This window comes from Pelobates fuscus, chromosome 12, assembly GCF_036172605.1.
Source record: "Pelobates fuscus isolate aPelFus1 chromosome 12, aPelFus1.pri, whole genome shotgun sequence".
Classification (NCBI taxonomy): domain Eukaryota; kingdom Metazoa; phylum Chordata; class Amphibia; order Anura; family Pelobatidae; genus Pelobates; species Pelobates fuscus.
Genome location: NC_086328.1, coordinates 112,120,550 through 112,136,709, shown reverse-complemented (window position 1 = coordinate 112,136,709; position 16,160 = coordinate 112,120,550). Strand labels below are relative to the sequence as shown.

Below are 16,160 nucleotides of genomic sequence, written 5' to 3'. Positions count from 1 at the left end.
TTTCTGGGGAAGTTTGACTGAAAAATGTTCATGAAAAAAAAAACATAAATCTAGACTTGAGAAAAATGTGAGACTTTGAAAAAAAGCTGTGTAGTATCTCTGGAATGATAACAGTTTTCCAGCTTCCCCTGCCCTTGGCTGATGACAGTCTGGACAAGCTGTAAAGAACAACTGGGCATGTCAAGATCTTGTTGCAATTGCAAAAAGTGCCCCTTCTGATTCTACACCTCAGATGTGCCCTATCTGCTCCTAGAAGGGCTTTCTGATGTCACCTGTTCACTTTCCATAGGGACAGCTGATCCTGGACACCCAAGGAGAGAGGCATGGACATTGCTTTCTCTTCTAGAGGTCCCATTGACTCTCAGCATCAGGAGAGCAGGGTTACAGTACCTGGACTTCTCACAAACAAGGAAGAACTCTTGGAAGTAAAGCAAGCAGCATTATTCCTATCCGCAACACCTGCCTATAAAATTACTACCATTTTACCATCTAAACAAAACATCTGGTGGGAGGGAGTAGAGGACTCAGTGGCCTAAGTTTGTGGACTAATTGTGTATCTGTGTCAGTGAGTGAGATTTTTATTTATATTCACTGTTCAATTACTTGAGTTCTATACATTAAATTAAAGGAGCTATCTAAACACTGTAACCAGAGGGTTGGTTAGCCCAGCGCTCAGAGCAATTGATTGCCATTCAGCTTGTTTAGTTACATAGTAGTCTAGGTTGAAAAAGACTAAAGTACATTAAATTCAACCTTGAAACCCATTCTTTTATGATGTTGATCCAAAAGAAGGCAAAAAAATTAATTTGTAGCCATTTCCCCTAATGGCCAGACAATAAATGTCACCGGCATCTTGGGGAAGGCACTTGCCATGATCCTCCCTAGCCAACAAATCGCTCAATGGCTTCTCGGGTGGGGGGGCATTTGTCCTGGTGCCCCCCCCTTGGATCCACTGGTGACAGCTTGCAGGACTGGCTGCAGGTTCGCACAGCGCGGCAGCCAACCCCACCTGAACCACCCGTGCGCTCGCTATCCAGCAAGCAACAGGGGGAGCAAGCAAAAACCCGCTTGAGCTTGGAAGATGCCAGCCGTGAGGCTGTGTTGGAGACTGCTATATGGTTACGTAGATGGCAAGAGGAGGTGGGAATGGCTGCTCATGCTGCTAATTGTAGGACAGAGAGAAGCTATCCTAATATTAGTGTTAGGAAAGTGGTAAATCCCAATGGCGGTGGGATTGTTGTGATGCCTAATGGAGACTGATGTTTGGGGATGCCTAATGGTGATAGGAGTTAGCAGGGTGATGCCTTATGGTGATGAGAGAGGGATGGGGTGATGCCTCATGAGGATGTAAACACCACCATGAGGAATCACCCTCCTCCCTCTTCCAACACCACTTGGCATCACCCTCTCCCATCACCTCTAGGCACCACCCCACCTCCTTCTCACTTCATCACTAGGCACCACCTCCACCACCATTAGCAATCATCCCTCTCCCACCACCATAGCGCATCTCGCCTCCCACTACCCTCACTATTAGGAATTATATTCCCTCCCACTCCCATCAACATTAGGAATCACCCCTCTTCTACCACTACAGCGCATCTTGCCTCCCACTACCCTCACTATTAGGAATTATATTCCCTCCTACTCCCATCACTGTTAGGAATCACCCTCTCCCCCTTAAAAAACCCTAGTAACCCCAATTTTATTCCTACCTACAGCATTCTCCCTGAGCCTCGCTCTCTCCTCTGCTGGCAGATGGGAGATGGAGGGGGAGATGCCGAGTTGTGGTGGCAAAGGAAAGGAGTTTATGGTTGCCAAATAGCGGTGAGAGAAGTGTAGGGTGATGCTTGATGTTGATGGGAGGAAGAGGGGGTAATGATTGATGGTGACGGAAGAGGGAGTGGGATGATACAAAAAGGAGGGCCCTTGCCGACTATAACTGGGTACCATCCCCTCCCTCTAACACCACCATTAGGCATAATCCCTCTCCTATCAGCATTAGGAATACACCTCTTCCCTCTCTCACCACCAGAAGGTACCAGCCCCCTCCTTCTCCCATGATGATTAGCCATCAATTACCGCTCCCATCACCATAAGGCAACCCCCTTCATCTTCCACCACCAGGATTAGTTTCTGTATTTCCTTAGTAACCCGCAAATGGTAGATATGAGATAGAGGGGTGAGTCTAATGGAGATGGGAAAGGGAGGGGCTGATGGATGCCTAATGGTGATGGGAGTGGGAGAGTGTGACACCTGATAGTGATGTAAGAGCGATGGAGGGTGTCACATAATGGATATGGGAGAGGAAGGGAGTGGTGCTAAGTGGTGATGGAAGAGGAGGGTGGTACCTTCCTTCTTCTCCCATCACCATTAAACACAGCTCATTTCCTCTCCCATCATTCATCAGCACCTCATCTCTCTCCCATCACCACAAGGCATTACTCTCCTTCCCATCACCATTAGACATCGGCCCTCCCTATTCCATCACCCCCTACTTCTCTCAGCACCATTAAGCATCAAGTCCTCCCTCTCCCATCACTATTAGGCAGCCTTCCCTCACGTACCGCTAACATTAGGCTCCATGAAACCCTTTCTTACTCCCATCACTAACGTATAGGAGAGGAGCCGAATAGTGAGTGGAGAGAAAGGGGTGATGGCTGATTAAAGAGAAACCATAGGTGGAAAATGTCCCTCCTTTTACTGCATTAAATAAAACAGGGGTCTCAAACCACTGGCCCATGGACCATGTGTTGTGCCCAAGCTACTTCTTGCGGCCCGTGGTGTAGGAGATAAACTGCCGGCAACTCAATTTCCTGACTGTCTGGTTAAACACTGGACACCTGGCAACTGACAGTCTTTTAATTGAGCTGCTAATCTACTGACCAGCATTGAAGTGTGGTGCCCTGAGATCTGTGTGTATGTGAATGTCTGTGAGTGTCTGTGAGTGTGTGTCATTGGGAATCTGTGAACGTGTCCGGGAGTATGGATCTGCGTCTGTGTGTATCCATGAGTGTTTGTATGTATGAGTTTATCTGTGAGTGTGCGTCTATATGGTATGGCACTGATTATCTGTGTATCTGGGTGTGCGTCTGTTTGTCAGTCAGTGTGGATCTGTGTGTGTTTCTGGAAGTATGGATCTATATGTGTCTAGGAGGTTGGATCTGTAAGTAGAGATCAGCAGCACTCCATATGAGAAGGCACCTCTGCCACAGGTCCTCACGTAAATTTGCATTGACACCCCTGATATAGATAATGCAGTAAAAGGAAATAATATTACCAAAATTACCCCAACTTTTAATATTGTAAAAATAAACTCCAAAATAATTCATTATTATAATAAGTTTAAATAAAAGCAATACTTACCATGAACGATCCCGGGAGAGGCTCGGTTTAGTGGGACTGACTGCAGTTACAGGCTGGACCCTATTTGAGCAGTCAGGAGCATCTCATTTTGGACTATACCCAGCCTGGGAATATGGGATAAGAATATTATCAGTTCCAAACATCACATTTGATGATCAGAACTGTTCTGTATACAGATAGCGGCCATACCACTATTGCTATCAGTTTATACACATTCCAGCTCACTGTTTAATGAATTGGGCTGTGTGCACATCTTGGCAGAGGAGAGAGATCCCAGTTCTGTGTGTGTCGTATGGACGTCACAGACACAAATTGGACAAATTTGATCTTCCTTACCAGGATGTCAATCAAACAGCCAGTGGAAGGTGGAGCTTCATACTCCAAATCTCAAAAGATAAGATCTGAAAACTGACATTGAAGGTGAGTCCCTGCACCAGAACTACTTCAACAGGATAAAATAGTTTTGATGCAAGGTACAGTGTACATGTTAGGACATGTTTCTTTTCACCTCCAAACACTGTAATGAGAGCTTAGTCCAAGTTCTGCTTGCAGTTCATACATACAATCTACGTGCTTGTGGCTCGTACATGCCATATGCACAATGTAGACTACAATGATATCAGACGGACAGTATTGAGAATTCCAATTGCTGCAACTGACAGATCTGTGGGGCTGGCTTATGGCAGATATAAGCCACTCACAGAGACTCCATGCACCATCAATATTGCAGTGATGCAAAGTTGTGATGGTGCTTAGACTGATCCATTAATGACGGTGGGAGAGGAAGTTGGTGATGGTCAGTAGTGACGTGAGAGAGAGAGGTATTGATTAATGATGATGGGAGAGAGTGAAGTCTAATGGTGGTCGGAGAAGGCGTTGATACGTATGTTGACAATAATCTTCATTAGGCATCACCCCCTCCCTCTCTAATCACCATTAGACATCACCCCTCCTTTCTCCCATCACCATCTGACATCAGACCCTCTCTCTCACAGTTTAATTAGACATCTCCTGTGTCTGGGTGTGTCTGTGTGGGTGTCTCTGGCTGTGTGTATGTGTGTGTAATAGGGTGTATCTGCCAGTAAATATATGTATGTGTGTCTGGCAGTGTCTGTCTTTATGTAAGTATGTGTATCTGTGTGTGATGTGGCAGTGTGTGTCTCTGTGCATTGCAATATGTATTTGTTGTTGCATGTGTCTCACGGTGTGTATTTCTGTGCATCTCACAGTATGTACATGCGTATGTCTCACATTGTGTAACTGTATTTGTGTGCCTGTGAATAGATATGTAAGTGTGTGTGTGTGTGTGTGTACACGGAAGGCTATATATCTATGTGTCTGGGAGAAAGTGTCCCAGTCAGTGGGGTTGTATGCATTCTGATGTCAGTCCTGATCATCCCATCCTTCTCCCGCTTTCATTAAGATTACTAAGTGCAGCAATTGGCTGAGCCATAGTCTGTGCATGGCAAGTTGGCTCTCAATCTCTGGGAAGAAGACAGAGCTCAGTCCGAATTCTGAACGCGACATAAGCAAGCCACACGCACAATGTGGACAAAATTGATATGAGGAAGTTGGGACTAAGAGTACAAACTGCTGATTGACAGCTCTGAGGGGCCCGCTTATAACTGTGATTTTTACAAATCTCTGCAGTTCTAAGTTACTCAAAGAGCTGAGAGCAAGTTCAGGGTAATCTATTCACCATTAACACTGCAATGATGCAAAGTTGTGATGGTGCTTAGACTGACCTTTTAATGGTGGTGGGAGAAGAAGTTGGTAATGACTGATAGTGATGTAAGAGGGGGTGGTGATGCCTAATGATGGTGAGAAAGGGAAGGGGTAATACACATTACCCCTGCATTCTCTCATCACCATTAGACATCACTTTCTCCCTTCCACACCTTCATTAGACTTCTCCAGGGCTGCCATCAGGAGCGTATCTGTCTGTTTCTTTATGAGTGTTTCTGGCAGTGTGTATCTGTCTGACAGTGTGTTTCTGTATGGGTGTGTCTGTTAGTGTGTATCTGTCTGGCAGTGTGTATCAGATTGTGCGTCTGTCAGAGTTCATGTCTGTGTGAGTTTGTGTGTAATGCAGTATTTTAGTGTGTATTTGTAATGGGCTGCCAATGGGCCGTCTGGGTATATTTGTATGTGTGTCTGTGAGTGTATATTTGTACGTGTGTCTGGCAGTGTATATTCGTGTATAAGAGTGTGTATGGCAGTGTTTAGATGTGTATGTGACTGTCAGAGTGTTTCTTTTTTTTTGTTAAATTCTTTATTTTTAGGTATGCAGGTAGGTACAACAGTGCCTGTGTCGCCACAACAGCATTAGCAGGCTCGTTTCGCATATTTATATTAGTACAATAATGTGGCATGTTAGGTATGCATGCATTTTTTAATTCTTAATTTTTCATCTGGACAAAGGTAGCATGCAAAAGGTGTGCATTTACGGCTTATGCAAAAGCCCAGTATTTTACATCATAGATGAATGTAGTTATACAGTTGCCTATACTATACATGTAACAACAAGCGCATCTGACATTAGGCTTATTTAGCTACTTGCCAAGGATTTTTAAAATTCTATGAATTTTGTATTTTTCAATGTAATAAATTCGGCGTAAACAATAAGACAAATGTTATAACATTCCGGCGTGTGCAAACGCCTGTGATACAAGTTGGTCAATGGAACATCAGTATACGGTGGGTAGGTCAGTACCCAATCTCTTTTTACTCATCTCTTTTCTACCGTCAGCCAGTGGAAATACACGAAATATTGCTACGACCGACTGTCTATTTGCCTTTCCGTCATCCTTCCTTCCGAAAGGAAGGAAAAGAAAGGAAATTATAGACATATAAAAGGAAATGAGGGGCCCCTGTAGCGTGCGGCGGGGAATATGGGCGACCCGGACCATACCGTTTGTAACCACGTTGCATTCCTATAGGCACTTTCTATAGCGACTGCCTATGCTGCCATCTAGCTTCCCATAGGGCTCCTCTCACTCACCTCCTTGTCCCAGTGGGCTGTTATCCCAGGGTTCCCAAATTTTTTGGAAAGCTGCTGTGGTGCCTTTCACCCTGGCTGTGAGGTCATCCATTAATCTACTATCCCTAACCTTAGAACATACTTCTGTAAAACTCGGTCCCTCAGGCGCCAACCACGCTGTCGCTATCGTTCTACGTGCACTTAGAGTGATTTTGTGCAATAATTTTTGCTCCCTCCTAGTCCACCCCTCCACTGACCTATTCAGGAGGTATACTCACGCGGGTCCAGAGCTGGTGATCTAGAAAAGATCTGTCGCACTAAGTTCTCTACCGATTTCCAAAATCTATGCACGGTCGGGCATTCCCACCACATGTGAATGTACGTTCCTCTATTACCGCACCCCCTCCAGCAGTCATCAGTGGTTATTTTATGCATTCTTAATAGCTTCACTGGGGTGGTATACCATCGGAACATGGTTTCCACGCCTGTTCCTGAAGCGTCACGCATATTGATGTATTTTTGTTGGCCTCCCAGATCTCCTGCCATTCAACACCCTCCCGGGCCTCGCCCAGGTCCCTCTCCCACTGGTCCGTGTAAGTCAGTCTGCCCCACTCCGTGTTTTCGGAGCTAAGGTGGGCATACAGCAGCGTTATTAAACCCTTCGGTGCTCTCTCTGCCGCGCACAGCCCCTCGAAGAAGGTCAGCTGTCTACAGGCTGCCGTTTTTATGTGGGGGCGGTTAGCAAAGTCTCTAAGTTGCACGTATCTGAAAAAGTTGGACGGTGATAAGTGATGATGTTGCTGAAGGTCTGTGAACTGCACTATTTCTCTCCCCTGGAACATGTTGCCTATTCTCTGTAGACCGACTCTTTCTATGTTCCGAAATTCCCTCGCTGCCATACCCGGGGGGAAGGCTCTGTTTCGAAGCAACGGCGTTAATGGGGACGGGAATGATGCCAGACCGCATTTGACGTTTGTCGCATCCCATATACGTATTGCGTTCAAGATTGCTGGGCACGTCGCCCTTATTATAGGTCTGTGTTCCCTCGGTACCCACATCGTAAACTGTGGAAGGTCCAATCCTGCCATGAGAGCTTCTATGTCTACCCATTTCCATTCGTCCGGTGGGGAATGCCACATCACCACCTGTGCCAGTTGGGCCGCCAGGTAATAAAAATAAAGGTTTGGTAATCCCAGTCCCCCTCTATCCTTTCTCCTGTACAAGACCTGTCTGGAGATCCTATGTCTCCTGTTCTGCCATATGAAATTTCCAATTGCGCGTTGCAGGGGTACTAGTTGTGTTTTTGTAATGCGTATGGGCAGCGTCTGAAACATAAAGAGGATTCGTGGGAGAATATTCATCTTGACGGAATTAATTCTTCCTATCCACGAGATTGGTTTGTCCACTCACTTTTCTAGATCCCCTATCAGAGTTCTGAACATCGGCGTATAGTTTGCAGCATATAACGTGCTAGGGTCCGCAGTCAAGTTTATTCCCAAATATTTTAGGGAGTCAGATTCCATTCGCACCTGATGTGTGTCCCGCAGCCTGGTCACCGCATCCGGAGACATCCCTACCGGTAGGGCACTAGACTTAGTGATGTTTGCCTTGTACCCTGAAATCGCCCCAGATTCCTTTATCACTTCCCGTAGACCTCCCATCGAGTCCATCGGGTTCGTTAGGGTCAGGAGAACATCATCTGCGTAGGCGGAGACTTTGAACTCGCTGCCGCCCAGCATTACTCCCCGAATATTCGGGTGTCTACGTATCGCTTGTAAAAAGGGCTCCAAGGCCAGGACAAATAATAGGGGGGAGAGTGGACACCCATGCCTAGTGCCATTGTGCAATTGAAAAGGGCGTAACCGAGCCCCCGTGATCCGTACCTGTGCCCTCACGTTGCTGTACATCGCCTTGGTAAGCGCTATATATTCTGCCGGGAATCCCATGTGTGTGAGCAGGGTGAATAGGTATGGCCACCTGACCCGATCAAAAGCCTTCTCAGCATCTATGGAAAAGACCAACGTAGGTGTCCTAGTGACCGTTTGTTTCCAGATAAGATCTATATTCCTCCTGGTGTTTTCGAAAAGTTGTCTACCGGGTATGAATCCAACCTGATCTGCGTTGATGACTGAGTCCAAAAGCGGGTTCAACCCGTCTGCCTGTATTTTGGCTAGTATTTTCATGTTATGGTTGATGAGAGAAATCCGTCTGTAATTTTCCGGTTGAAGCGGGTCCTTGCCGGGTTTTGGTAGCAGTACTATAGTGGCCAGTGACATTTCCTGGTCGGGGGCGGACGCCCTTCTCCACTCCGCGAACAGCTTCACCAATCTCGGCGTGAGTTCTTCTCGAAAAATCTTGTAATAAGCTCCGTCGAATCCGTCGGGCCCGGGCGCCTTATTCCCACTCAAACCCGAGATAGCTCTATCCACATTTTCCTCTGTTATATCTGCCGCAAGACTGTTTATAGCCTCCCTCGACAGTTTAATCAACTCCAGTCCCTCCAGGAATCTTAATATGTGTTCTTCTTCACGTCCGTCCTGTTGTACATCTTCTGGGGTATGGTTGTATAATCGTTTGTAGAAGTCTTCAAATACAGAGGCGATATCTTGTGGGTTTGTTTTTATAGAGCCGTCTGGGTGTTTTATGGCTGTTATATGGGATCTGTCCTGTCTAGGTCTGAGCGTTCTGGCCAGGAGTGTGTCCATTTTGTTGGCCTTCTCGTAATTTGTCCTCCTACCCCACAGCGTTGATTTTGCCGTGTCGTCTAGCAGTAACTTGCGGATGGACTGTCGTACAGATTCTAATTGACGATATGTTCCTTGTTCCGGTGTCATTTGGTGCCGCTGTTCAAGATTTCTGAGTCGGGTCATGAGAGCTTCCAGCTGTTGGAATTTCAGTTTCTTTTTCCAAGTTGCAATTTTGATAAGGGCCCCCCTAATCACTGATTTATGGGCTGCCCATACCGTGCTCATCTGCATGTCAGGGTATCGTTTAACCGAAAATATTCCCGTATTTCGGTCCTTATTTGTTCCGTTATCCGTTCATCCCAAAGTAGTGAGTTGTTAAGTCTCCACGTCCAAGGGGTTGCCGCGCATAGGTTTCCTAGAGTGATGAACACCTCAGCGTGGTCAGACCAGGAGATATTTCCCAGTGCCGTCCCCGTTATCCAAGCCATGCTGATTATATTTACAAGGAACAAATCTATCCTAGAATACATCCCATGGGGCGCGGAATAGTAGGAATAGTCCCTTTCCCCTGGGTGTTGAGCACGCCACACGTCTATCAGGCCTGTTGCTGCTATAAAGTCCCGAAGCAGCTTATCCTGCTGTCAGAGTGTTTCTGTGTGTATGTGGCAGTATGTATTTTGTGTGTGTGTCTCACAGTGTGTTTTGTATTTGTGTCTCTGCAGGTATGTATGTATGTATACATTGGTGTGCGTGGAAGCTTGTGTATGTATTTGGTAGAGTGTGTGTTGTGTGGTAGTTCACTCAGTGTTTTGTATGAGTTCTGATGGCAGCCCTGATCACCCCATCCCTCTCTCAGTACCATTATGAATGTTGCATGCAGCAATCAGTGGAGCTACAGTCCATACATGTACGGTCTACAGCTCTTCTCTCAATCTCTCAGAAGGAGAGAGAGCTCAGTCCAAGTTGTGCGTGTGGCGATGGGGAAGAAATTGATATCAGACAGCTGGAACTCTCAATTCCAGTTTACAGATATCAATGTTGTCTGACAGTTCTAAGGAAAAAAACAAAGAAGGAGCGCCTGCACACAAGTAGTGATGGTTAGGAGGAAGCAAGTAATGGAGTCGCAACACCAGCAATTAAATAAAGAAGGAGTTCATTCACCAGCACGTGGACCCAGCAACGTTTCGACACACAGAAGGAGTGTTTGCCAAGTCTGACTTGACAGACATCTTTTCCATGGGTTGAAATGTTGCCAAGTTCACGTGCTGGAGTAATAAACTCCTTCGTTATTTAATTGCTGGAGTTGTGAATCCATTACCTGTGTTTCTGTAGATAGTTCTGAGGATCCGGCTTATAGCTGTGTGATTTTTACAAATCGCTGCAGTTCTAAGCCACTCACACACCTGAGAGCAAGTACAGAATACTCTATTAACCATCGACTTTGCAATGATGCAAAGTTGTGATGGTGTTTACAATGACCCTTTAATGATGGTGGGAGAGGGAGTTGGTGATGGCCAATAGTGATGTGAGAGGGAGGGTACTGATGAATAATGATGAGAGAGCGATGACTAATGGTGATGGGAGTGGGAGGGAGTGATGCTTATGTTGATAACAATCACCATTGGGCATCACCCCCTCCCTCTCCGATCTTCATTTACCATTAAATATCACCCACCCCTCTCCTATCACCAGTAGGCCTCAGACCCACTCTCTTACATATCCATTAGGCATCTCCAGGGCTGCCATCAGTGGGGTAACTGTGCGTGTCTGGCAGTGTGTATTTGACAGTGTGTATGTGCGTGGTGTGCTGTCTGTGTGTGCTTTTGGAATGTATCTCTGTTTGTGGCATGGCAGTGTGTATCTGTGTGCATGGTAGTGTGTTTATATGTATTTGTCTCACAATGTGTATCTGTGTGTGAGTATGTATGGCAGTTTAGCAGAGTGTGTGTATGTGAGGTAATGTAGGAGTATAGATGTCGGTATGTCTTTGAGATTGTGTTGAGGGTGTATCTGTCAGTGGTTTTATAAAAGACACCACAATATCTGATGGCAGCTCATGGTCAATCTCCCCATCTCTCTCCCACCACCATTATGCACTGACCCCACTCCCATCACTATAAGACAACCCATCGCTTCCTACCATCACTAGGCTAGGCATCTCCTTGAGCCTTTCTCTGTCTCACAAGCAGCAGCATGAGCTACCACCCCATCCCTCTCACCATCCATGTAACCACACTGCAGCCTCCACCAGCAGGCCCAGGCCAGGATTAGCCTCGCTCTGAAGGCCCCCACTTACCCCGCCCTGGTACTTAGTGGACAGGGAACGCAGAAGCAGCCCAGATGAAGTCAGCCGCCGCACCATGCGCCCGTGGCCGGCCCCACAAGCTGCTACCGGTGGCAGAGCTAAGGGGGGGAGCAACAGGGCGGATGCCCCACCCCCCTCACCCGAGAAGCTAGGGACCAAATTAACCCTTGGACTAGATTTGAGGTTTTATTATAAAGACTTTGAATTAGGCTGTCTGATATTCTAGTATTTCCGAATTAAATTAAGTTATTGAACAGTGAATATGCCTGATTGTTTAAATTAGTCCTACATACTAATCTAGTTGACTCGAGCCCATAAACTTCAACCCTGAAAACACAGCTTTATATACTGTTGATCCAAAATAAATCAAATATCTAATTTTAACCAATTATGCCACAAAAAGGGGGGGAGGGGGGTGGAATCCTTCTTGACTCCATAATAACAATCAGATTTCTCAGAGGATAAAGAATCTTGGATCATCAATTCACGTACAGGTTACATACATATACACTCGACATATACTCTCAATCTTTCTATGCAGTGATGTGGACAGTAACTCAACACTCAAAGTCCAGGGAGTAGTCCCTCCTTCACAAAAGGCAGTTGGTGGGAGTGGAGTACACTGTTTGCTTTATTTCATGTCTATACTGTTATCATGATCCCCTGATGATAGCAATGCCTTTCTTCTACGGTGTACAGGCTCAGACATCCCAAAGAAAAGTGAATAGGTGATGTTAGAAAACCTTTCTAGGAGCAGACTGAGCATGTCTGAGATTTATCCTCAGATGGAGCAATTTCCTACAACGTTCCAAGATCTCAACATGCCCAGTTACCTCAACAGCTAATCCAGGCTACCATTAGCCAGGGGAGGGGAAAAGGTAGAACTGATATCATACAGTTAGATACAAAAGGCAAAGTCCTCCCTTTTCCACTGCCCCAGGAATATCTCAATAGTCCAATTCACCGCTAATAGTTTTTGTGTTTTTTTGTTTTTGTTTTTACAGTTTGGGCCATTGCAACATTTATCCTTAAACAAATAGACCTGGGCTTCTTGAAGGACATCTGATGGTACATTGTCTGAAGTAAAAAAAAAAAAAAGTATAAAGTCACACTTGCTTCTATAATGGAGATACCACTGAGACTTTTAGTAAGAAATGCACACTATTAAAACACACCCATAATATAAATATATAGTTCGGATAAAAGCAATGATTTTTCGAAAATAAGTAGAGCCAACTCCCATTCTGACAAAGCAAAACATGTTTCTATTTTTTAAAGTCTCATTTAAAGAAACACTTTAGGGTCGAAAACACAAACCTGTATTACTGACCCTATAGTGTTAAAACCACCATTTAAGTGGCTTACCCCTCTGCACCCCCCTTTACCCCCCTATAAAATAATAAAACGTCCCTCATTTCTGTGCTGCGCTGGCCACGCCCCTGACTCGCCTCTTTGCTGACATCATCAGAATTCGTGATTTTAGCCAATCCAATGCTTTTCAGTAGGGAAAGCATTGGATTGGCTGAAATTAGTAAGGAGGTGGGACGGGGGCAGGGCCAAACTCCATTTGGCCAATCAGTACCTCCTCATAGAGATGCATTGAATCAGTGTATCTCTAAGAGGAAAGTTCAGTGTCTCTGAAAAGGCAGTGTTTACATGAAAATGCCTGCAGGGAATGATTATACTCACCAGAACAACTAAATTAAGCTGAAGCTGTTTTGGAGACTATAGTATCCCTTTAAAACTCCCGGTATATGTCTCACCATCAGAATATACTGCATGTTGCCATTTGTAACTAAATCCACTCACTGTATTCTGTAAGCTAGATCAAGAACGGCCTTCGTATCTTTACGTGTTTCCTCAATACCAGATTTTGATTGGTTTCATTTCCTTGTATGTTTTATTTCCATTGCAGAATATGTTAAAGGACCACTCTAGTGCCAGGAAAGCATACTCGTTTTCCTGGCACTAGAGTGCCCTGAGGGTGCCCCCACCCTCAGGGACCCCCTCCCGCCCGGCTCTGGAAAGGGGAAAAGGGTTAAAACTTACCTTTTTCCAGCGCTGGGCGGGGAGCTCTCCTCCTCCTCTCCGCCTCCGTTCCTCCCCGTCGGCTGAATGCGCACGCGCGGAAAGAGCTGCGCGCGCATTCAGCCGGTCACATAGGAAAGCATTCATAATGCTTTCCTATGGACGCTTGCGTGCTCTCACTGTGATTTTCACAGTGAGAATCACGCAAGCGCCTCTAGCGGCTGTCAGTGAGACAGCCACTAGAGGAAATAGGGGAAGGCTTAACTAATTGATAAACATAGCAGTTTCTCTGAAACTGCTATGTTTATGAAAAAATTAGTTAACCCTAGCTGGACCTGGCACCCAGACCACTTCATTAAGCTGAAGTGGTCTGGGTGCCTAGAGTGGTCCTTTAAAGGAACATTATAGTGTTAGGAATACAAAGCTTTACTCCTAACACTATAGTGTCCCTCTGCCCTCCCCCCTTGTGGCAATGTAAGGGTTAAATAACCCTTTAACCAATTACCTTATCCCAGCACTGAGGTCCCTCAGCGCCAGCTCTGATTGGCCCAAAATGTAAAATGGTCAAACTCTTACCTAGCTGTTCATATGTGTCTTCTTTCATCTTTCACTGGCTCTCAGATCCATCCATGGTCAGTCTCCAGGCTGGGAATACTTTTTTTTTTAATTTTTATTTTTTAGGTATATATTATTTTATTTTTGTCTTTTTTTTTTTGTTGTTGTGTGCAGAATGCTATTGTGTATGATGTCTCTGCAATTCAAATAGAAACATGTTTTAGTGTTCTTTAGCCAATATGGTCCATGTTTGATTGACTTAATTAGCCCAAACCCTAAAAGCTTAAAATTCTTACTCCGTAAGTAGCTGTCAGACCCCAATGGTTACTCAGGTGATGGCTCCACATGCATGTTTTCTTAGATCTTCAACCTGTTCCTGAATCCATCCATGGTCAGTCTCCAGGCTGTGTATCTTCCACTGCGGAAACTTATTGGGTCGATGACTCTGCAATTCAAATATAAACATGTTTTAGTGAGTGTTCTTTAGCCAATATGGTCCACGTGTGATTGAATTAATTAGCTCCAGACCATAAAAGCTTAACATTCTTACTCAGTAGCTGTCAGACCCCAAAGTTTACTCAGGTGATGGTTCAACATATGTGTCTTTTTCCATCTTAAACTGGCTCCTGGATCCATCCATGGTCAGTCTCCAGGCTGTGTATCTTCATGTGGAGAAATGTATTAGGTACAATGTATCTGTAATTCAAATATAATCACCATTCTCTGAGCATTATTCTGCCAAAATGGTCCATGCATTACTGAATTATCTAGCCCCAATCCCTAAAAGCTTAAAATTCTTACTCATTAAGTGGCTTTTAGACGCCAAAGTTTAGTCAGGTTACGGCTCGACATACACGTCTTCTTTCATCATCAACTGGCTCCTGGTTCCTTCCAAAGCCAATCACCAGGCTGAGCATTCTTCCGACCACCAGGTAGACACACCGGCAGAAGTTGGTTTTCATGGACTAAAAAAATATGGAAGTGAAAGTGTCTTAAAGTGTGTTGTTAATAGGTTCTTATACAAAAAAAAGTTCTAATGCAGATTTTGATGCAAAATTAGTTTTTCAGACAATAATTTATAGATACTGTATTTGCAATATACTATGTGCAAAGTCTATGGAAGGGTTTTATACCATTACCACACCTTCCTTGGTGATGAACTAAGTATAGTACAATCCCAATTGAAAAACTGTGATTTCAGGTTAGAAGACGGGTTATAGAAATGAAGTTATTCTACAAATATGGTGTAAATCGCAGCTATCTGTGTGTAGGATATACTTACTTCTAGAATCGATGGTCTCAGATATCCAGAGGATGACATTAATAATGAAAAGAAAAGAAAAAACAGGACAGTCTTCATGGCTGCACTGTCTGCCTCAAACGTTCTGAATGAATGAAGTGAAAAGGACAGACCTGGTGTGATGTCAGCTGTAGCATCATGACATCATAACTGCTGCACAAAGCAGACCATGAATGAAGTCACAATGCAAGGATAGAGGAATAAAGCTGCAGCTAACACAGAGTAAAGGGGTTTAACCCTTTCATGACCATGGTCTTTCCAGGATTCCGTGTTTGTGACAGAGCGTTCTAGAACCGTTTCTATATGTTAGTTCCACTGTAACATATCTGTTTCTATTTACATGTACCCATACAGTTTATACATAATTTTTAAAGGACAGATAGGGATTTCTTCCAATGCCCACTATGTATACGTAATAAGTCGGAATAAAATATTTATTGAGTGAATTCTTGTCAGCAGACCAAATATTGCAAAGGTTTAGCCTTAGATCCCTATCGGGGTTATTCAATACATTTTGAATTCACAGTGAATTTCCAAATTCAGGCCAAACTATACAAATTGGAAAAGGTGAGATATTTTTCCAGTTTGGCTACTTTGGCCTAAAATTTGAGTTAACTTTGAATTCTCACTTTAGTGAATGAACCTGCATAGTCCGAATATCAGTCACAGCATTCAAAACTGCTAAACAAAAGTATATATTTGAGCTAAGTAGATTCTCAATGTATTTAACTTTTTTAAAAACTCATTTCTATTTTGTTTGTGATTTTCACACTAATGCTTCATTGTCATTAGGACTGTAACCAGTGGTGTATTTTGGTTTTGTGCTGCCGGGGGAGCCCAAAAAGTTTCCCACAGGGGAGCCCAAAAAGTTTCCCAAGCCTGCCCCGGCCCCTAAGGCCGAGAAAACGGTTCCAATTGTTGAGGAACCAGATGATGATT

The 16,160-nt window shown here is 44.6% G+C and overlaps 1 long non-coding RNA gene across 1 annotated transcript; it reads right to left on the bottom strand.

Annotated features, from left to right (window-relative positions):
• Positions 1-14,042: 14,042 nt before the first annotated feature.
• LOC134578667 (uncharacterized) lies at positions 14,043-14,529 on the bottom strand. Its single transcript, XR_010086119.1, has 3 exons — positions 14,472-14,529; positions 14,218-14,366; positions 14,043-14,117 (listed from the first exon to the last, which is right to left on the bottom strand). It is a non-coding gene; the product is annotated as an uncharacterized LOC134578667 (long non-coding RNA).
• Between the last annotated feature and the right edge of the window lie 1,631 nt (positions 14,530-16,160).